Raw genomic sequence first — 13,676 nt, forward strand, 5'->3', positions numbered from 1 at the left:
TTACACATATCAGGCTGTGGCACGTGGCCTTTACGTGAACGGTTCAACTTCTCATAGAACTTTCGTGTGTTATTAGCGCGGTACAGTTGCTCCGTCTCTTCACGGTCTCGATCTTCCTGCTGGCGCTTTTTCCTCCGGAAAATCGAGTTTTGTCTGTTCCGCGCCCGTTTATATCGTGCCTCGTTCGCCCTCATGCGGTGTTGCAGCAATCTCGCCCATGCTGCATTCTTCTCTTCCACTAACTGCTTTGCCGTGAATCGCATATTTGTCCCATCTTTGCTGGGTTTCCTATTCATATGGGACAAATATGCGATTCACGGCAGTACCTGTACCTGTCGTTTCTCTGATTCGGGGCACCGTGCCAAGTGCAGCGGTTGCGGTGCTACCAATGGCGGATCGAATATCTCTCCAGCCATCTTCGAGAGACGCTGCGCCTAGCTGCTCTTCCGTTGGGAGTGCCACTTCCAGCTGCTGCGCGTATTCTTGGGCTAGTCTACCGTCTTGTTGCCGCCCTATGTTAAGCCGCAGCGTCCGATTTCGACGCGTGCTGTACACCGTCGAGAGTTTTGAGCGCAGGCATACTGCAACGAGGTAGTGGTCGGATTCAATATTCGCACTGCGGTAAGTGCGGACGTTCGTGATGTCGGAGAAGAATTTACCGTCGATTAGTACGTGGTCGATTTGGTTTTCCGTTTTTTGGTTAGATGATCTCCGCTTCGGACTACCATTCCGCGAGAGGCTGCGAAGTTTATGCATCGTTGGCCGTTGTCATTCGATACGATGTGCAGACTATCCAGTCTGATGACCGGTCTATACATTTCCTCCCTTACTACCTGTGCGTTCATGTCACCGATGACGATTTTGACGTCCCGCAGTAGACATCCATCGTATGTCTGCTCCAGCTGTGCGTAGAACGCTTTTTTCTCGTCGTCGGATCTCCCTTCGTGTGGGCAGTGCACGTTGATGATGCTATAGTTGAAGAAACGGCCTTTAATCCTCAGCTTGCACATCCTTGCGTTGATTGGCTGCCACCCAATCACGCGTTGGCGCATCTTACCCAGCACTATGAAGCCGGTTCCCAGCTCGTTGGTGGTGTCACAGCTTTGGTAGAAGGTAGCCGCTCGATGCCCGCTTTTCCACACTTTCTGTCCTGTCCAGCAGATTTCCTGCAGCGCTACGACATCGAAGTTGCGGAGATGTAATTCATCGTAGATTATCCTGTCGCAACCTGCGAATCCTGGCGATTTACAGTTCCATGTTCCAAGGTTCCAATCGTGATCCTTTGTTCGTCGCCTAGGTCTTTGCCGATTATATCGAGTCGCATTATCTCTTATAATGTTCGTAATTATTGGTTTTCCATGCGGCTTATTGGGCCTGCGCAAACCTCCTGTCTCGTCGGAGGGCCGTCGTGTCGGCTGTTTAGTAGCGTCCCACCTAACACCAGGACTTGGGCTTGTGCGCTTTGAGCGGCACATGGTCGCTTTGGTGGGGCCTACTTGCGGATACATGCAGCTTTTTATAGGAATTTAACAGGGCCCACTGTCAAACCTCACCACATCCTAGGCAGGCGCCACAACTCGCAGATGGCCTGGGGAGGGATCGTCAAGCCCTCGGACATAGTCCCTGCTGCCCTTAAATTACCGATCGGTGTAATATCTACAATTCCGGGCTTGTTCCAGTATCACAAGTCAAATATTTAATTTTGTGAATACCAAACAAAAATAATTGTGGCAAATGTTCATTATGCCAAATAACTTAATGGAAAATCCCCTTAAATGAATAACCTATTTTGGTCCAAGTGGTCCGGGTAGAGGCCAGCTCTTCTACGACGCTGATGTAGTTCCTTGGGCGTAGTGACGTTTCAGGGAACACGGTCTGTTCCTTCAGAAGACACCAACAGTTGATCTGAGATTATCTTTCACCGGTGAGAGCTGGGATGTCTTGCATTTCAAAAACAAATTTTGTTTTGTTTTGCTATAAAAAACGTCTAAAATCTTCCAAAATAAATAATATTAGAACTTTTACTAAAAGGCTTCATGTGTAATTCAATAATTCCTTTTTAAACATTTTTGTTCTCTTAACTTTCGTTACTCGCAGTGTTCTCACTGACCAGCTTATGTTGCGCTTTGCTTTGGGTCATTGATAAAAGATTATTGTTTGTTTCTTTGTTATTTGAACATCGATGCTAATAGCTTAAACGCAAAAAAAAAACTGAATTGTTTGCATTTTGCTGAACTAATTTTATTTTGAATTTTGAATATTTTAATGAATCACCCTAAAACTAACATCAACCTGAATAATCCAAACGTTTCAATTAATTGATGATACCTCAAACGACGACCGATGAACAGCTGTTTTCATCTGTTCTCTTTTCTCTCTTTTTCTCCATTTTTTTGGTGCCATTCTCTATCTCTCTTTTTGTCTCTCTTTCTCTTTACTCCCCTCGTCCCCACCACAACACACAAATACACAAAACCCCTACGAACGTTCTGGGCCCAGAATTCGACCAAAAATCTTCCATAACACTAACCATAGGACAAACTGAAGACTGAGATATTATTGTAGCTAATTCAAAAACCAAAAAAAAATGGAACTAAAACGGGTGTAGAACACCGCTTCTTCCGCCAGTGGCGATGTCTGGTGCGCGCGCGCGTGTATGTGTATTACTGAGTTGTGCAGAATTTTCCGAGCGGTAATGTAGAAGCATTATGTATGTAGTACCAAGGGCACATCAATGGCAATTATAGTGAACTTTGACACAGAAGACGGTAATTTTTTTTTATCGGACCGTTCCGATCAATAGCAATGAATGGAGTTTGGGAATTGTTTTATTCTAGAATGTGAAACACATATTAGGTAAATTATTTTCCGTTGATCGTTTCCAGAATAAAGTGAAAAGATGATTGCAATAATGCTGCCAAAATGTGTTATAAAGTGACGTACATTGAACTTACTATTCATATTATCCAATAGCTAGGAAAAAGGAAGGTATTTGGACAACACAAATTTTGCTACCGGAAGTGATAATAACTAGAACAAGTTGGATTTTTTTTGCAATTTTAATTTAAAAATTCAATTAAAAATTTTGTTTTGTATTTTTTTCCAATTCCTTATTGAAGTTTGTGTATTTTAATATAAGACGTAAAATGATTTTTCTCCACTACATATCTTGAAGACATCGAGGATTTTTATTATATTATCTCTAAATAACTTAACCAATTAATTGTATATCAAGTAAAAAGTCCTCTTTTTTGTAGTTAGATACGTTATTTTTTCAACTTGTGTTCCTTATCTGTTACGGTTTTAAGGTTAGTAAATAAATGCACAATAAGTTTCCAAAGTCAATTCTCTATTGTTCCTTCTAGATATGATGAAAACTGCATACACAAAATACTAAAAATGTCATACAATTCGTTCGTTTCCTATAGGCAAACTATTTTGTGAGCCAAAACTGAAATCACTGAATAATAAAGAACTACAAGCACACTGAAAAAAATCCCGCCCTCGAAAAGATAATAAACCGCAATGAAATCCAACCATAATGACAATGGTAAAAGGTTTTTATTTTATAGATAATGAAACCGATTCAAGTTATTATATATAAAAAGTGAAACGATCGTAAATGTAAACCAGTTGAAAAGCATTACATATAGGTAGCAAAACACTATTACAAATCCGTTCAACTGAATCACAAAACAACTTGTTGGACCAAATCAGTTTTGTATGTTTGCAAAACGTACAAATGAAACCAGAGTGAACATAGGAAGGTACCAATTCAGCATTTATCGCCATTTGGAGCGAGTCCGCGCTACTCCATTTGACAAATTATTAGATAAATTCGTTTCTGTTAACGTTCGCCATACACTGAACGAAACCATCTCTTTAAAGTATAGTCGTTTGTTGATTAGTTAGCCCACCAAATAAATGTGATTCGTTACAGCAATTCCTGCACATATGTAAATAAGAAAGTCTGTAGGTCCTGTTTAGCCTTTGAATTCATTTCCTAGTAGGGGAGCTGTATACAGAAACTATAAAGTAATGAAAACAGGTGTCCAAAGCTATATTCTCTACATTGAACGGTTTGCTAAATCTACAACCACTGCTGTGTACTGTGACTGTGTAACAAATTTCGCCCCCACGCTGTTCTACCAACTCTGCACAATAATCGTCCATCCCGTGAATTTGTGTATCATATGGAATACTCCACAAACTGTGTATCTGTCGACGGCTTTCATTCGACCGCAAAAGGTTAACTATAACTCGCACACTGTCACTCACACATTTTTTGGAGCATGATTTATTTGTGAGGACTTTTTTTTACTACTGTGTATTCTAAGCAAGGAGGTGATGTAGCGAACAGTTTTCCAGCAAATCGTGGAAAACGCCGAAACAAAAATAACAAACTAGGTATTCAAAGGTGTACATGTCAAACTCTTAAAAAAAAACACTAAAATCAATCACAGCGCTAGATGCGATTTTTCTCGTACATGTTCCACTAGCTAATAAGGGGAATGGAGGATGTCGGATGTCTTTAAAGATTCTCATTAGGAACAAATAGTTATCGTAGCAAAAATGAAATGGAAGAGGAACAAAATCATTTAGAATAAAATTCAGTCTAGGTTGTCTCGATCGATTCAAAATCAGTTTCAGAACAATTCAAATTTTGCGTGTAGATTTTTTCACGTGTAGTTCCGACAGTTAAGCAGCTAAACTGATGTGTCCCATCCGTTTGTGGGACGGTCGGCTGACGTCCACACCCAAACAGCAACAAGCACAATGTTTCGCAAGATGTGTAGCGTATATTTTCCTCAGCTCAATTAAGATTGTTATACAAAAAAAAAACGGTTTAGAAAGCAGACAAATAAAAGGTTACATTCATCTACAAAACACTAGTTTGCAGAGTTAGATAAATTTTCGATTTTTCATCGATTTCCGGTTCATTGAAATTGATACGTCAGTACAATTTAGTATTTATTGCAAGATGATGCGTTGTGAGCGAGAATGATCCTATTACAGAAACAGAAACAAACCTAAGTGATGTTTATATGAGAATCATAAGATAATTGTTGATTTAAATATAAAAATTTGGAAAATTACTTCCGCAGTTTTTTTTTTCATTCGTGTTTAGTTCCGCTCTCAAGGTTCAATAATATCTCGGTCTGACACGCTGATTATGAAACCACCTCTCCTTACCCATCTTCTTAGGTACACAAACTCCCATTCCAATGAAACGAACGACTAATCCAATTCGTTAATCAGATGGCGACGGCACGTCACAAAACTAAACAAATAAAGATTCGAAATTGGTAATTATGAAAAGAAAGTTTTTCCTAAATCGCAAAATTTTTGATCCTACTCTCTGGCATTCCATTTGTTTTTCGCTGATGATCAGTCTCTCTGTCTCTTTCTCTTTTTCATTCGTTTCTATTTTGTTGGTAGAAGTATACGAATTTCGAGCTTCCAGTTGAAATGTTTTCTCGGCTGTTACTAATGTTCTAATTTTGGCGAAGCATGAAAACTAGGTGGAGTATTTTTACCTTTTTGTCATTGTGTTTTCCTGAGTTGACTTAATTAAAAAAATCATGGCGATGTCATGACGTATAACATTTCTGTTTTTTGACAAAGAAAAGTACTTTCATTGCAGTAGATAGTACTAGAGATTTAAGGACAAGCCTCCTGAAATTTTAAACGAAATGCACTCGTGTTTTTAGGAGCACCGAATCGACAGATGCTGAAAAGTATCCACAGATTCTGAACAGAATCTACAGATTCTTAACAGAATCTACAGATTCTTAACAGAATCTACAGATTCTAAACAGAATCTACAGATTCTGAACAGAATCTACAGATTTTGAACAGAATCTACAGATTTTGAACAAAATCTACAGATTCTGAACAGAATCTGTAGATTCTGAACAGAATCTACAAATTCCGACCAGAATCCACAGATTCTGAACAGAATCTACAGATTCTGAACAGAACTCAGATTCTGAACAAAACTCAGATTCTGAAAATAATCCACAGATTTTGAACAGAATCCACAGATTCTGAACAGAATCCACAGATTCTTAACAGTATTCACAGATTCTGACCAGGAACCACAGATTCTAAACAGAATACACAGATTCTAACAGAATCCATAGATTCTGAACAGAATACACAGATTCTAACAGAATCCATAGATTCTGAACAGAATCCATAGATTCTGAACAGAATTTATAGATTCTGAACAGAATCCATAGATTCTGAACAGAATCCATAGATTCTGAACAGAATCCATAGATTCTGAACAGAATCCATAGATTCTGAACAGAATCCATAGATTCTGAACAGAATCCATAGAATCTGAACAGAATACATAGATTCTGAACAGAATCCATAGATTCTGAACAGAATCCATAGATTCTGAACAGAATCCATAGATTCTGAACAGAATACATAGATTCTGAACAGAATCTACAGATTTTGAACAGAATCTACAGATTCTGAACAGAATCTACAGATTCTGAACAGAATCTACAGATTCTGAACAGAATCTATAGATTCTGAACAGAATCTACAAATTCCGACCAGAATCCACAGATTCTGAACAGAACTCAGATTCTGAACAGAACTCAGATTCTGAAAATAATCCACAGATTTTGAACAGAATCCACAGATTCTGAACAGAATCCACAGATTCTGAACAGTATCCACAGATTCTGAACAGTATCCACAGACTCTGAACAGAATCCACAGATTCTGAACATAATCCACAGATTCTGAACAGAATACACAGATTCTGAACGGAATCCTCAGATTCTGGACGGAATCCACTGATTCTGGACAGAATCCACAGATTCTGAACAGAATCCCCAGATTCTAAACAGAATCCACAGATTCAGAACATAATCCACAGATTCTGACCAGGAACCACAGATTCTAAACAGAATACACAGATTCTGAACAGAATCCATAGATTCTGAACAGAATCCATAGATTCTGAACAGAATCCATAGATTCTGAACAGAATCCATAGATTCTGAACAGAATCCATAGATTCTGAACAGAATCCATAGATTCTGAACAGAATCCATTGATTCTGAACAGAATCCATTGATTCTGAACAGAATCCATTGATTCTGAACAGAATCCATAGATTCTGAACAGAATCCATAGATTCTGAACAGAATCCACAGATTCTGAACAGAATCCACAGATTCTGAACAGAATCCACAGATTCTGAACAGAATCCACAGATTCTGAACAGAATCCACAGATTCTGAACAGAATCCACAGATTCTGAACAGAATCCACAGATTCTGAACTGAATCCACAGATTCTGAACAGAATCCACAGATTCTGAACAGAATCCACAGATTCTGAACAGAATCCACAGATTCTGAACAGAATCCACAGATTCTGAACAGAATCCACAGATTCTGAGCAGAATCCTCCGATTCTGAACAGAACCCACAGATTCTGAACAGAATCCACAGATTCTGAACAGAATCCACAGATTCTTAACAGAATCCACAGATTCTGAACAGAATCCACAGATTCTGAACGGAATCCACAGATTCTAAAAAGAATCCACAGATTCTGAACCGAATCCACGGATTCAGAATTTAATCCACAGATTCTAAACAGAATTCACAGATTCTGAACAGAATCCATAGATTCTGAACAGAATCCACAGATTCTGAATAGAATCCACAGATTCTGAACGGAATCCTCAGATTCTGGACGGAATGCACTGATTCTGAACAGTATCCACAGATTCTGAACGGTATCCACAGATTCTGAACATAATCCACAGATTCTGAACAGAATACACAGATTCTGAACGGAATCCCCTGATTCTGAGTTGACTTAATTAAAAAAATCATGGCGATGTCATGACGTATAACATTTCTGTTTTTTTTTTTGACAAAGAAAAGTACTTTCATTGCAGTAGATAGTACTAGAGATTTAAGGACAAGCCTCCTGAAATTTTAAACGAAATGCACTCGTGTTTTTAAGAGCACCGAATCGACAGATGCTGAAAAGTATCCACAGATTCTGAACAGAATCTACAGATTCTGAACAGAATCTACAGATTCTGAACAGAATCTACAGTTTCTGAACAGAATCTACAGATTCTAAACAGAATCTACAGATTCTGAACAGAATCTACAGATTCGGAACAGAATCTACAGATTCTGAACAGAATCTACAAATTCCGACCAGAATCCACAGATTCTGAACAGAATCTACAGATTCTGAACAGAACTCAGATTCTGAACAAAACTCAGATTCTGAAAATAATCCACAGATTTTGAACAGAATCCACAGATTCTGAACAGAATCCACAGATTCTTAACAGTATCCACAGACTCCGAACAGAATCCACAGATTCTGAACAGAATACACAGATTCTGAACGGAATCCTCAGATTCTGGACAGAATCCACAGATTCTGGACAGAATCCATAGATTCTGGACAGAATCCACAGAATCTGGTCAGAATCCACAGATTCTGACCAGGAACCACAGATTCTAAACAGAATACACAGATTCTAACAGAATCCATAGATTCTGAACAGAATCCATAGATTCTGAACAGAATCCATAGATTCTGAACAGAATACACAGATTCTAACAGAATCCATAGATTCTGAACAGAATCCATAGATTCTGAACAGAATTTATAGATTCTGAACAGAATCCATAGATTCTGAACAGAATCCATAGATTCTGAACAGAATCCATAGATTCTGAACAGAATCCATAGATTCTGAACAGAATCCATAGATTCTGAACAGAATCCATACAATCTGAACAGAATACATAGATTCTGAACAGAATCCATAGATTCTGAACAGAATCCATAGATTCTGAACAGAATACACAGATTCTGAACAGAATCTACAGATTCTGAACAGAATCTACAGATTCTGAACAGAATCTACAGATTCTGAACAGAATCTACAGATTCTGAACAGAATCTACAGATTCTGAACAGAATCTACAGATTCTGAACAGAATCTCCAGATTCTGAACAGAATCTCCAGATTCTGAACAGAATCTGTAGATTCTGAACAGAATCTGTAGATTCTGAACAGAATCTGTAGATTCTGAACAGAATCTGTAGATTCTGAACAGAATCTATAGATTCTGAACAGAATCTACAAATTCCGACCAGAATCCACAGATTCTGAACAGAACTCAGATTCTGAACAGAACTCAGATTCTGAAAATAATCCACAGATTTTGAACAGAATCCACAGATTCTGAACAGAATCCACAGATTCTGAACAGAATCCACAGATTCTGAACAGTATCCACAGACTCTGAACAGAATCCACAGATTCTGAACATAATCCACAGATTCTGAACAGAATACACAGATTCTGAACGGAATCCTCAGATTCTGGACAGAATCCACAGATTCTGAACAGAATCCCCAGATTCTAAACAGAATCCACAGATTCAGAACATAATCCACAGATTCTGATCAGGAACCACAGATTCTGAACAGAATCCATAGATTCTGAACAGAATCCATAGATTCTGAACAGAATCCATAGATTCTGAACAGAATCCATAGATTCTGAACAGAATCCATAGATTCTGAACAGAATCCATAGATTCTGAACAGAATCCATAGATTCTGAACAGAATCCATAGATTCTGAACAGAATCCATTGATTCTGAACAGAATCCATTGATTCTGAACAGAATCCACAAATTCTGAACAGAATCCACAGATTCTGAACAGAATCCACAGATTCTGAACAGAATCCACAGATTCTGAACAGAATCCACAGATTCTGAACAGAATCCACAGATTCTGAACAGAATCCACAGATTCTGAGCAGAATCCTCCGATTCTGAACAGAACCCATAGATTCTGAACAGAATCCACAGATTCTGAACAGAATCCACAGATTCTTAACATGATCCACAGATTCTGAACAGAATCCACAGATTCTGAACGGAATCCACAGATTCTAAAAAGAATCCACAGATTCTGAACCGAATCCACGGATTCAGAATTTAATCCACAGATTCTAAACAGAATTCACAGATTCTGAACAGAATCCACAGATTCTGAACGGAATCCACAGGTTCTGAATAGAATCCACAGATTCTGAACGGAATCCTCAGATTCTGGACGGAATGCACTGATTCTGAACAGTATCCAAGATTCTGAACGGTATCCACAGATTATGGACAGAATCCACAGATTATGGACAGAATCCACAGATTCTGGACGGAATCCACAGATTCTGGACAGAATCCACAGATTATGAACAGAATCCACAGATTCTAAACAGAATCCACAGATTCTGAACAGAATCCACGGATTCAGAATTTAATCCACAGATTCTAAACAGAATCCACAGATTCTGAACAGAATCCACAGATTCTAAACAGAATCCATAGATTCTGAACAGAATCAACAGATTCTGAATAGAATCCACAGATTCTGAACGGAATCCTCAGATTCTGGACAGAATCCACAGATTCTGGACAGAATCCACAGATTCTGGACAGAATCCACAGATTCTGGACAGAATCCACAGATTCTGGACAGAATCCACAGATTCTGGACAGAATCCACAGATTCTGGACAGAATCCACAGATTCTGAAAAAAATCCAGATTCTGAACATAATCCACAGATTCTGAACGGCATCCTCAGATTCTGGACGGAATCCACAGATTTTAAACAGAATCCACAGATTCTTAACAGAATCCACAGACTCTTAAAATGATCCACATATTCTGAAAAGAATCCAGATTCTGAACAGAACTCAGATTCTGAACATAATCCACTGATTCTTAACAGAATCCACAGATTCTGAATCGTATCCACAGATTCTGAACAGAATACACAGATTCCTAACAGAATCCACAGATTCTTAACATGATCCACAGATTCCGAAAAGAATCCAGATTCTGAACAGAACTCAGATTCTGAACATAATCCACAGATTCTGATCAGAATACACAGATTCTGAACGGAATCCTCAGATTTTGGACAGAATACACAGATTCTGAACAGAAGTCACAGATTCTGAACAATATCCACAGTTTCTTAAGAGAATCCACAGATTTTGAACAGAATCCACAGATTCTAAACAATTGCCACAGATTCTGAACAGAATCCACAGATTTTGAACAGAATCCACAGATTCTTAACAGAATCCACAGATTCTAAACATGATTCACAGATTCTGAAAAGAATCCAGATTCCGAACAGAACTCTGGACATAATCCACAAATTCTTAACAGAATCCACAGATTCTGAACAGAATCCACAGATTTTGAACAGAATCCACAGATTTTGAACAGAATCCACAGATTCTTAACAGAATCCACAGATTCTTAACATGATTCACAGATTCTGAAAAGAATCCAGATTCCGAACAGAACTCAGATTCTGAACATAATCCACAAATTCTTAACAGAATCCACAGATTCTGAACAGAATCCACAGATTCTGAAAAGAATCCAGATTCTGAACAGAATTCACAGATTCTGAACATAATCCACAGATTCTGAACATAATCCACAGATTCTGAACAGAATCCACAGATTCTGGACAGAATCCACAGATTCTGAACAGTATCCACAGATTCTGAACAGAATCCACAGATTCTGAACAGAATCCACAGATTCTGAACAGAATCCACAGATTCTGAACAGAATCCACAGATTCTGAACAGAATCCACAGATTCTGAACAGAATCCACAGATTCTGAACAGAATCCACAGATTCTGAACAGAATCCACAGATTCTGAACAGAATCCACAGATTCTGAACAGAATCCACAGATTCTGAACAGAATCCACAGATTCTGAACAGAATCCACAGATTCTGAACAGAATCCACAGATTCTGAACAGAATCCACAGATTCTGAACAGAATCCACAGATTCTGAACAGAATCCACAGATTCTGAACAGAATCCACAGATTCTGAACAGAATCCACAGATTCTGAACAGAATCCACAGATTCTGAACAGAATCCACAGATTCTGAACAGAATCCACAGATTCTGAACAGAATCCACAGATTCTGAACAGAATCCACAGATTCTGAACAGAATCCACAGATTCTGAACAGAATCCACAGATTCTGAACAGAATCCACAGATTCTGAACAGAATCTACAGATTCTGAACAGAATCTACAGATTCTGAACAGAATCTACAGATTCTGAACAGAATCTAAAGATTCTGAACAGAATCCACAGATTCTGAACAGAATCCACAGATTCTGAACAGAATCCACAGATTCTGAACAGAATCCACAGATTCTGAACAGAATCCACAGATTCTGAACAGAATCCACAGATTCTGAACAGAATCCACAGATTCTGAACAGAATCCACAGATTCTGAACAGAATCTACAGATTCTGAACAGAATCTACAGATTCTGAACAGAATCCACAGATTCTGAACAGAATCCACAAATTCAGAACAGAATTCACAAATTCAGAACAGAATCCACAGATTCAGAACATAATCCAAAGATTCTGAACAGAACCCATAGGTTCTGAACATTATACACAGAATCTACAGATTCTGAACAGAATCTACAGATTCTGAACAGAATCTACAGATTCTTAACAGAATCAACAGATTCTGAACAGAATCTACAGATTCTTAACAGAATCTACAGATTCTGAACAGAATCCACAGATTCTGAACAGAATCCACAGATTCTGAACAGAATCCACAGATTCTGAACAGAATCCACAGATTCTGAACAGAATCCACAGATTCTGAACAGAATCTACAGATTCTGAACAGAATCTACAGATTCTGAACAGAATCCACAGATTCTGAACAGAATCCACAAATTCAGAACAGAATTCACAAATTCAGAACAGAATCCACAGATTCAGAACATAATCCAAAGATTCTGAACAGAACCCATAGGTTCTGAACATTATACACATTTTGATCAGAATCCACAGATTCTAAACTAATTCTGAATAGAATCCACAGATTCTGAACTGAATCCACAGATTTGGAGCAAAAACCTCAGATTCTGAACCAAATCCTAAGATTTTGATACGAATCCTCAAGTTTAGAACTGAATCCACAAATTCTTCTCCGAATTTACATATTCCGAACCTTATCCGCAGATTACCATTATCAACGATTGTGTACTCTTAACAAGTGTTTAGATATTCATACTAAACAACGATTTGTAGAGAAAAAGACTGTTTTTGAATGTATTTTACATTTTTTGTTTCTTTAAGTTAATTTTAATTATTTTCTGCCAAATATTTTCCTGTAAATATCTATGTGCCATTGGTTCGTTTAATATTCATTGCAAATCAGATTTATTTCAATCGCTGACATAATTTAAGTTAAGTACCCTCGCAATCAACGTCCTAATTCGGTATTCTCTGTGTCATACATTGTGTGATTAAATCTGTTTCATCTGTGTTCTCAATCGGTACTCGTGTTGTGTGTCTAAAATATAGTCATTTGTCCGTTCGTTGTCAATACAGCACTCATCATAACACCCTTCCCGCCATCAACCCGCTGCCGAGTAAGGCAAAACAACTCGTCCATCTTCAAGCCAGCGCTAATAGTAGTCATTCTCTTTCCATCCGTTACGAAACACACAGAACCAATATTTTTCTCTTTCTTTTTCGCTCCTCCCACACCAACACCAACGTACGCGCGAATCCATC

General features: G+C 38.3%; 1 protein-coding gene across 19 annotated transcripts in view; it reads left to right on the top strand.

Annotated features, from left to right (window-relative positions):
* LOC134207896 (protein lap4) overlaps window positions 1-13,676 on the top strand; it is a 250,176-nt gene that overhangs the window by 202,053 nt on the left and 34,447 nt on the right. The window lies entirely within an intron of this gene.

This window comes from Armigeres subalbatus, chromosome 1 (assembly GCF_024139115.2).
Source record: "Armigeres subalbatus isolate Guangzhou_Male chromosome 1, GZ_Asu_2, whole genome shotgun sequence".
Lineage (NCBI taxonomy): Eukaryota > Metazoa > Arthropoda > Insecta > Diptera > Culicidae > Armigeres > Armigeres subalbatus.